The sequence below is a fragment of the Crotalus tigris genome, unplaced genomic scaffold (genome assembly GCF_016545835.1).
Source record: "Crotalus tigris isolate CLP2741 ecotype Arizona unplaced genomic scaffold, ASM1654583v1 scf7180000017836.1595184, whole genome shotgun sequence".
NCBI lineage: Eukaryota > Metazoa > Chordata > Lepidosauria > Squamata > Viperidae > Crotalus > Crotalus tigris.
In genome coordinates this window covers 900148-910145 of record NW_024096663.1, presented here as the reverse complement: position 1 = coordinate 910145, position 9998 = coordinate 900148, and the positions used below count along the sequence as shown (strand labels likewise).

Here is a 9998-nt window from a genome sequence, read left to right as displayed (position 1 = left end):
TTCTAACACATCTGGGAGTAATAGCTTGGGGAAATAGTTCCTTCCTGCCATGAATGAAGAACAAATAAAAAGGAATAGAAAAAAATAGATCTCCAATCTTGATTTCACCCTTCTCTAATTTGGTCCCCTTCAGGATTATAAATCCCATCACTCCTGGCATTATGATGGGAGTTATCCAACATATCTGGAGAATATCTGATTGGATTAGACTATCCTGCACCAAAAGTTCTCAGCTCTGTTTTTGATCATTTCATTTTTTCAACTACTTCATCCCCTTCTTCTAGCTTTAGTCGAGTAACACACTAAGACATAAACTTTATATAATGAGGGAAGTATGGCACAAATGGAACCATTCACACTGCCTTACAAGCATTCAAAAGAGTTCTCACCTTGTATTTCTTTATGCCAGTGCTATAAACAACAGTGTTCAGCATCCAGCTTAAAGGAATTCAGAACGGTAGGGTTCTGAGCATGAAATCTTGGCTCAGAAATGATGCTGCTTATAGGCTTGTTATTTAATTTTTTTTCTTCTCTCCATGTCTTTTCCACACATGTATTTTTTACTACTTTAAAGAATTGACCTAGTGATCTCCATGCTAGTAACAACTTCATCTGCTACAGTTGTGCAAACAAGTATTCTGTACTACTAATCTCAAATATGCAATTCTGCATAGTACTGTTTTTTCTCCTCTTCTCATTAAAAAAAAAGGCTTTGTGTGATTTCCTTATATATTTCCTTTCTCCTGGGATGGTTTTGATGCCATATTTTTTGGCCTTCAAACCTTAGCATTGTATTTAAGGGAAAAAAACCACACAGATTAACAACAGAAATACTTCTTCTTTTCCTGTTTTAGTGTACAGTAAATACAAAAGGCCAACCCTTTTGATTAAAACAGTGGTTCTGTTTACATAATGTGTTAAACTATAGTTTAACAATAGTTTCATGTCTGAGCAGGCTGCATTTCCATCCCCTGAATATTACTGTGTAACAATTCATTGGGTTAGGGTTAGCTCACAGTGCATGAAATGGAATATTAATTGATAAACATAATACCTTCCTAATCTATAGCCTTTTTGAACTGTTTCTTTTCTAAACTTCCCCAGTTGTTGCTACTACTGAGATTTTGTTTTAAGGTAAGAGGGGGACACTGGTAAGCGCTTCCCCTTTAAATTCCAGTTGTGTGACTAGGAAACAGCTCCTCTTATTGCAAAGCATTGGGCTGGGGCTGCTGGTGTGAGATTGTCCTTTTACTTCCTGGCTCTGGCAGCAAGGAGAAGATCTGATCGCCTGCTGAGTTCTCTGGGGGAGGAAGGCAGGCAGGCAGGCAGGCAGGGTGACTCCATCACTCAGAGCACAAGCATCCAGCCATCCATCTGAGTCTGGGCTTGTTCTGACTCCTGATCAACCCTTCTTGGCTCCTTGGATGAGTATCCGTTGTTGTGGCCGTGGGAGAAAGATAAAGGTGGCTTGTTTCTAATCTTCCTGAAGAGGATTTCCATAGTAACCTGATGAAGTCGTGCAGTTTAGCTGAGGATTTTTCTTAACACTTCTAGGATGATATCTGATAGGTAAGGCTCGTGGCTAACCCTTGGATCTTTTACATCTCTGAGTGTTTATAAATATAATCTCTCTCTCTCTCTTTCTCTCTCAATTGCCACTGATGACTCAAAGTTCTCCTGTTAAAAAAAAAGCTCATTTTCCATTTGTTTTACCTATATTAAATAAATGATGTAATTTCCTGGAGTCAAACAAGCTCTTAACCCTTTATTATTATCAACATTATTGAAATTGATGGCAGCACCCAGATTTCTCTGTCTCTCTGTGTATGTGCAGTTATGTATATTAGCGTGGCTCTTTTTAAAAGCTTCGTTATTGTCTTCCAAGAGAATGATACTGGCGAGCATCATTTCATTGCAGTGGCACTGGATGCTGAGCGTTGTGCTCTGTGGTGGCAGGATTAGACTGTGGACTAGCGACTTTGGGGACTCCAGAGGCTTTAGCCAAGAGGCAGCATCCTTGGCCCAGGGCATCCTTTGCAGGCTTGGATGGATAAGAGGTGGCCAGGGGCTCCCTGGCAGATGAAAGCATAGCGCTTCCTTACCTTCTTTGTTTGTCCCTTCCTAGATTTTTCTTCCCTCCGCCCCATTTTCCAGTTTCTCTTCTCTCTTCTCCCGCCCCCTGGTTTGTTTGCCGGCTTCTCTTTCCCCTCTTTCTCCTTCTTTTGTTTTGGGGGGAGGGAAGGATGGAAGTGAGAAGCTCTGGGAAAGGAAAATGCATGGTATAGTTCGCTTTAAAGCCTGTGATTCTAGCGAACCCTCACAGCAAACGCGAACATTCATTCCCAGTCTTTTCTCTCGCTCCCTTTCCCCCTTATTATAAGCTGGCGTGCGGCTGACAGTCGGCACGTTTTTTCGCCACTTTATTGATCTTTTCTCAGGGTTGTGTAGGTGCAAATGTGCGTTATGTCTCCTTTCTCTCTCCTCCCCTTCCTGCCTGGACAGATGAGACACTGTTGTAACGATCAGCGTGTTCTCGGCGAGGTGGATGGCATCTAAATCTCCCCAAAGCGATCGTTTAAAAGGAATTAACGTTTCTTCTTGTAAGACAAGAGACAGGCAGCGTTAGGGGCTTGTGAGCTGGAGAAACCGGCGGCTGAGGGTGGCAGCGGTGGAGGAGCGGCCAAGCAGAAGCTGACAGTTTGTGGGTTTGTGTGCATGTTTTTGGAGTGGGGGAAATTTCGCCTGGATAATAGGGAGGGCGAACTGGAACTGGGAGGGGGCGAAAGTAGAAGAAAGCAGCCTGTTGTTAATTGCCTAGGTTACAGTTCCTGCATCCCCTGCGAGAGCTCCTCCGAGTCCTAGCGCCTGCCAAGCTTCTAGGTGGTTACATCAGGTGCCGGCGGAGCCTTCGATCCTACTTTAAGCAAGCGGTCTGATACTGAGAGGGGCCGGGGGCGTGGTCGTGGGAGAATTTAAACACGCCAAAGTCGTGGGGCAGCTTAAAAGATAAACAAGCTTATGCTGACTGTAAGAAACGGGGCGGGTGTACACATTCACAAAAGCTGGTGCCATAACATTCAAAATGTCCAGCTGGGTAATCCCTTTATTTGGGATAACCCAAAATGACATCAGGGAGAGGAACAAGCTTTTGAGTTCTCCGTGCTCTTCATAGGGCAAGGTGCAGCCAAGCGCCAGGGACAGAGAGGAAGCCAGAGAAATCCTGCGTTAGGCCAAATGTTAGCGCCATGAGATCTGCAGTTCAAATACAGCCTCAAGATGGAGACTGTGGACTGAATGCATTTGTGCAGGGTAGGTGTAACTAGTGTCACGTTTCACTTTTTCTTCAGGAACAAAGAAAATTGTTGACTCCCTCCAGTTCTGCAGATTTCAGGGCCATTAGTTCCCAATCTGGTTTTTCCTCCACTAGCTGAACCTAAAGATGCCTGGCCTGACAGAGAATAATAATAAAAAAGAATAAGTTGTTAAAGGGCTTTCAAATAAAGATAAAAATTGTTCTCTTTTAGGACCCTTGAATCTAGAATTTATTCATATTTTCCCTCAAGGATCTTGTACTGCTTTTAACAAAAGGTCAAGTTCTTCACATCATTTTGTTCTATAGAACATATCTTCCTTTTCAAGATTTTCCATCAATTTCTTCCTGTCAGGCAATTGTTTAAATTTAAAGGTACTGCCAAGTGAAAGTTTTCCTCTCAGTATCAGGTAAATATGATAAGACTCTTCTGTTTATCTGTAAATTATATGAGCCTGATCTGATTCCATGGGAGCAGCTTTCTAGCCAAGACTCAGGAGGATGCTATGTTTCCTACTGAATTCTTTTTCTTCCCCTGTATCCTCTGGATAAGCTCTTTCAATTCATGAAATGACTTGTAAGAGAATAAGTATAATTATTAGAAATAATAGCCTCAAATTAGTTAACAAAAGATGAATTGCCTTTAAATGAAAATGACTTTCAGTAAATCAGTAGAACTTTTTTCCTAGGTAAGTGTTCATAAGGTTTCTAGCTTCAATATTTAGCTCCTATGTAAAATAATAACTGATTATACTTGTAGAATGTGTAATTTTAAGAGATCCATTTTATGTTGAGCAATGAGTTTGATTGTTCTGCAAATAAAGACACTTAGGGCATTCACAAGCAAAAGTATTTCTGGAGTTGGAACATAAACATACAGTCCTATTTTATGTATTTCTTTTTTCAGCAAATGCTGATGAGCTTGGTAGAGGGAAGAAGTAGCTTTGTAAAAGAATGAGGGAGGGGCATAAACTGATGACAGAGCAGAAAAGTTGAAAAAGCCCAATTGTGATCCTACAAAGACTGAAAAAGAATTGTTAATGTAAACAGGCCAAGATATTGATTCTAAACATATATTAGGAAGGAAACAGTAAGGGTTCTTAAAATTAAATAAATTTATTTGGTGAGAAATGAGCTTTTGTTCAGATTCCTGTCTAAAGCTTTTCAATACACTTCTTCGATACTTCATCTTAGATATCTACTAAAGCATTGTTATTAATTATTTGAATAAATATGTGTGTCTTAAGAAAACAGAATTGTTGAATAAACAGAAATGTAATGCCTGAGGTTTAAATAATTTTCAAGAAGTCTCCTTGGCAAAATATTCAAATATGAAGAACATAACAAGGGACAGAATGTTTAATTATAATGAACCCTGACACCACAGTGGTTAGACTGCAGTATTGCAGACAAACTTTGTCTACAGCCTGGAGTTTGATCCTGATGGGGCTCCAGATTGACTCAATCTTCCATCCTTCCCAGATCGGTTAAATGAGGATTCAGATTGTTTGGGGGCAATATGCTGACTCTATAAATTGCTCAGAGAGTGCTGTAAAGCCCTATTGAGTGGGATATAGATCTAAGTGCTATTGCTATTGCTACAATAGTTAGCTTCTGATATAGAGGATACACTGTACATTCCATGTTCATTTGAGAACAAGGCAAATGAAGAAGCTGGCTTTTATTCAGCTATTATTATTTTTTTGGGTTAAACTGAAAACCTAGTTCCAAAAAGAGTATTACATTTGAATGATTTTCTATAGCTAAAACTTTATGTGCACAGTCATTTCTGGGCATCCTTGTGTATCTTATGATTAGCTACTTTACTGTTGAAATAAGACAGTAGCATCAATGAATTTATATTTTTCTACTGAACTGGCAACCAGCATATACGAAAGAAAGTTAAGTTACATGACATCAAAATGGTAACATATGCATCATGATGTCATCAAATAAATGACTCATTTATGTATTTGCATCAATGACTCATTAGCAAATCAAAGTTTATTACAGATCACTGATTCAGACTTTGAAAAAAGTATGTAATATGGTTTACAACATAATATGTATAATGATCTGTTACAATAATCACCACTAAGAGATTCAAACTGAATTTGCTTAGTCAACTCTTTCTTGTATATAGAATATTATTCATTTATTAACATATTCTCCTTAGGTTGCTCTACTCTGAGGGATAACATAAAAAGGATATTTTTACAACATTTAATAAGAATCATATCATATCATATTTAATAAGAATCAAACCATATCAATTATAAAAGAATATGTTTTTCAACAAGAAATTACACATTGCAATATGATCACTATTTAGTGGTCTGTTTAGTCCTTCCATTGAATCTATTTTTCAATCCAAAACTTTACATTTGGGTTTATAGTTTCTTTATAGCTGCACATTATTCTCATCTTTATTATACTACCAACCATTGATAGCTATTATTTCTCATAGATCAATAAATTCCAAATATTCTGTACATAGTTTGATATTAACTTTGTCTTTAAATCATTATTTTCTTCCCATAAAAATACAGATATAAAACCAACATGAGGTAGACAAGAAGCCAGTGCAAAGCATGTGTATTAAAGATTCTTCATATTTGTTGTTTTTCCAGCATTAAAAATTTAAATGATGGTGAGATGTGTTGTGATGTATGTTAAACACAAATATGAAATGTATTATTAATACCATCTTAGATCATAAGACATATGACTGACATTCCTTAAAACATGACACTTCTGATTTGTTAAAATAAGATATTCCAACCTTTTATTTCAAAATGTTTGTAAATTATCAATATTTATTGGTTTTCCTCTGCTGTTTATATAATTTAACTAGAGATATAAACTCTGCTGAAACCTGTAATATGCCTGATGATTCTAAAACTCCAGAAATGGTGAAAAGCTGCCAGATAATCAGGTTCCATGTTGATGCAACATAATAATATAAATTTGAAGTCTAAACCTGTGGCTTTCCACTTGTTGAATTTGCTGGTGAGCTGGTGGAATTTAAAATATAGTGTTATTGGGATTGGTAGGCTTAAAAATATTTGGAAGGTGATTTTTCACTCTTAATGTTCATATATATCTTACTGTTTACCCCAGTGGAATTATATGTGATAATTTTATTTCAAAGTTTCATTAAAAAATTGGACAAGTAAATATTCACAGTGCAAGCATTGCTGTGGCCTACTGTTATATGCATCTATAAAGAAAAAAAGAAGAAGCTTTGTTGACCCGAACATAAGGAATTTCAAGGGCAATAGAAAAAGAGTCATCTATGATGTCTACTTGATGGTACTTTATTAGTAAAGGTAAGCAGTTAGATTTGGCTATCAAAAGACTCACTTATTTGCCTGACTTTGCATATTTATAGAGAAGACTATTGGACTGGTCAAAGCACATTTGATACAAGAGATTGTGCAGCATATGTTGTAACTGTTATTTAGTTTTATCTATATATAATATGCAATGATCCTGAGACTGGCAATATGTCATTGGTTTAATTATTTTAAATCTACCCTTTCTCCAAGTGCCCCAGGGCAGCCTACTATATATGTTCCTCTCATTTTTGCTTAATAATGGTTGCTCAGGGAAATTGACTTAGCTTTGAAATAATGGCTGGGTTTGCACTTTGCCCCTTCACAGTAATGTACATTGTTTTATTTTGACTTAGTCTGCTGTATGAATCTACTAACTGTGGTTTATAAGCCATGGTTATGTTTGTAAATAAACCAATAAGCTGCAGCTAAATGTCTTAGCATCATGTATGAACTCATCCAGAGACCATGATGAAAATACTTAATATGGATAAGAAGCTGGAATTTATAGGACATAGTCTGAGGTTCATACAGAGAAATCAGGGGAATACGGAAGAAGAGAGAATGTTTTCAGAATGAAATTTAAAGGTTTTTCTAAAGTTGAGAAATAACCTGACTTCTTAAGCAACTCTTCTGATTAAAACAATTATAAAACAAATGAGACTTCTTTCATAGTTTATCCATGCTCTTAAGCAGTAGTGCTTTAGTTGATGGTGTGGCCCACTGGGTGGGTGTGGCCCGCTGGGTGGCCATGGCTATGGTGGTCATGGCAGATTGGGTGAGCATGGCCAGGGTGCACATGGCCAGCTTGATGTTGGGGAGGGATGCCTGTGGGGGCTGGGCAGGGTTGGAGGAGATCCAGGGGGTCTCTCGTGGGTGGGGCAGTGGGCAGAAAGCATCTTGCTCAGTTAATGGCTTGGGGGGAAGGGGGCAGCTAACCCCCTCCCAAAGGCTGCCATCTCACGAAAGCAGGATGAAAACGCCAAAAAGCAACAAGGAAAAAAAGTTAAAACAGAAGAGTGTCTCGCAATGGTTTTCTTCCCCACTTCCTTCTAACTGCAGTTTAAATATGTAAAGACCACAAAAGAAAAAACTTGGCTTTCTCTCATTTTAATTCAGAAGGCAGGAACGGGAGGATTGAGGGGGGGTGTTTGTTTCAAAGGAAGGGAAGAATGTTTGGCAGGCAACTTCTCCCTGGCCCCTAGACAAGGTAAAAGGGGCCAGATCCCGATCCCCCCTCCCAACCCTGTTCTTGCTGGCTGGCTCCTCACTCCTGCCTGGCTTACCAGAGCCTGCCCAGGCCACTACCGCCGCTGTCACACATGAGGCTTGGCAGGAAACTTCTCCCCAGCTCCTGGGCCAGATCCCGATCTCCCCACCAAACCCTGCTTTTGCTTGCTGGCTGGCTCATGGCCGTTCTCCCGCCGCCCTGACCCAACCATTGCAGAGCCCCAACCTGGTTCCTTATCTCCTCCTGACTTGTTCCGCAGCCTCATGGCAGCGGCATGGGCAGGAGGCGGCAAACAGCCGATTTTGGCATGGTACGGATCTTTGCCTCCTCTCAGCCTCAGCCCTGGCAGCGCACTCGCCTCCTGTGGCGGAGGGGCTGAGACAGTGGCTAGGGGTGGCTCCAGGCAAGGCAGGTGGTACTTAGGCAGCTCCGCATTGGTGGCTGGGCTGGGCCGGCTCTGAAAGAAACGAGCGGGATGCCCGGTTGGGAGGAAGAGCAGGCGAGCAGGCGTGGCTCCGATCCTTCCCTGGTGGGCTGCTCTTTGTTTGCCCAGAGTCCTGCGGTGGGTGCCTCTCTCGTGGCCGCTCCCCTTAAAGTGACAGGTGGAGCTGTTGGGTCCACCGCATGGCCAGGAGGAAGCTCTGGCCACACCCACACTCCACCCTCATGCTCCAGCCTTACAAGTTGCGGGGGGAGGGGGGGGTGCTGGGCTGCAGAGCCTGGATGGCCAGCAGCGACGAGGGGAAGCTGGACTGTCTCCTCGCTACCACCCGGTGGCCATCTGGAGGTTCTGGGCACAGGTGGCTGCCCTGCCCTGCTAGGCACCGCTCCACAGCCTCGGTCAGGAATCATCTGATGGGGTCTGTCCTCGCAGAGCGAGGCTATGGGCCAAGGACCATGTGATGAAAAAGTTACAGTCCAGGAAGTGGTTGGACTTAACTGCTACATGCGTGCTTGACTGGGAGGGAAAAATCTGCGCCTCCAAAGGGAAAGAAAGAAAGAAAGAAAGAAAGAAAGAAAGAAAGAAAGAAAAAGAAAGAAAGAAAAAGCTCCAACTTGCCGGAAGGCAGGAGGGAGAAGCGAACGTGCTGCAGCAAGCTTGCTTCATGAAAAGATGGCTACTCCTTTCTGGTTTTTCTTTTTCCATCCCCCTCCAAAGTCATTTGCCGCTTAGGAGCGACCCTCTCTCAGGCTGTGTGGATGCGGCGTGTGATGGAAAAGCTGTAGCTCGAATTTGCAAAACCAGTTCTGCCTCTTCTACTGACTACAAAGAAGACTCTTTGGGATTTGCATTTCGGAGAAAATTTCCTAAGTAACTAGTTGCAGGGCAGGGGCGCACAGTGTAAGCAGACACCCTTTGAATGTTTGTGTTGGGAAGGCAATCTGTTTGGGGGGGCAAACGAGTTGGGCTGCCTTTCATTCGAGGACCAGGATTTTGCGACCTCTCGGTGCAAGTTGAGAGAAGACGAAGAGAAAAAACTTGGCTTTTCGGATCAGATGACAGCTGGAGAGCAAGAGTTGGGCGGAGCCGAGAAGGTTTTGCCCTCTGGAATGAGTTTTCCTGTGCTTTAAGACTTCTCTGAGCCTCACATGGTACCTTATGGATCTAACTTAGCAGGGAGGTGCCTTCACGCGGATTTGCCATTCAAAAACATAAGTTTGTGCCTGTCCCCTTCTCACTGCCTTTTTTTTTGCACATGTGACACTCAAGTATTCAGCAGGTGCCCCGACATTTCCCCTTCCTAGTTAGAGGAGTTTTCTGTGGGCCCAGCTTGAAGAGGGGATTCGAGGGTGGCACTGCAATTGCTGGAGGGCTCGTTTGAATAGATTTCCTTGGCTTAAAGGGAGGCAACTTCGATTGTCTTCCAGCCCATATTTGCTGGGCTCTGAACTTGTAACTTTGGAGAAGGCATAGGCATGCATGTTGTTGTAAAAAGAAGTGGGGTGGCTGGATCAAAGAATAAAGACCTGCTGACCTTTGCTGCCAACTGCTTTGCTGGGCGCCCCTCCACAGCCTCGGTCAGGAAGCCTCTGATGGGGCTCTGTCCTCCGTGCAGAGTGAGGCCTCGGTGGCGATGGCTGGACCCTCAGTGTGGCCTCTCCGCCTCCAGCCCTGACCAGG

The 9998-nt window shown here is 42.0% G+C and overlaps 1 protein-coding gene across 6 annotated transcripts in view; it reads left to right on the top strand.

Moving 5' to 3' along the window:
• The first annotated feature begins 1225 nt into the window (after positions 1 to 1225).
• The window catches only part of NAV3 (neuron navigator 3), a 688216-nt gene continuing 679443 nt past the window's right edge, over positions 1226 to 9998 (top strand). For all 6 annotated transcript variants that reach the window (XM_039343281.1, XM_039343283.1, XM_039343282.1 and 3 more), the window contains exon 1: positions 1226 to 1569. The gene's annotated coding sequence lies outside the window, so the exon portion shown is untranslated. The remainder of the gene's footprint in view (positions 1570 to 9998) is intronic.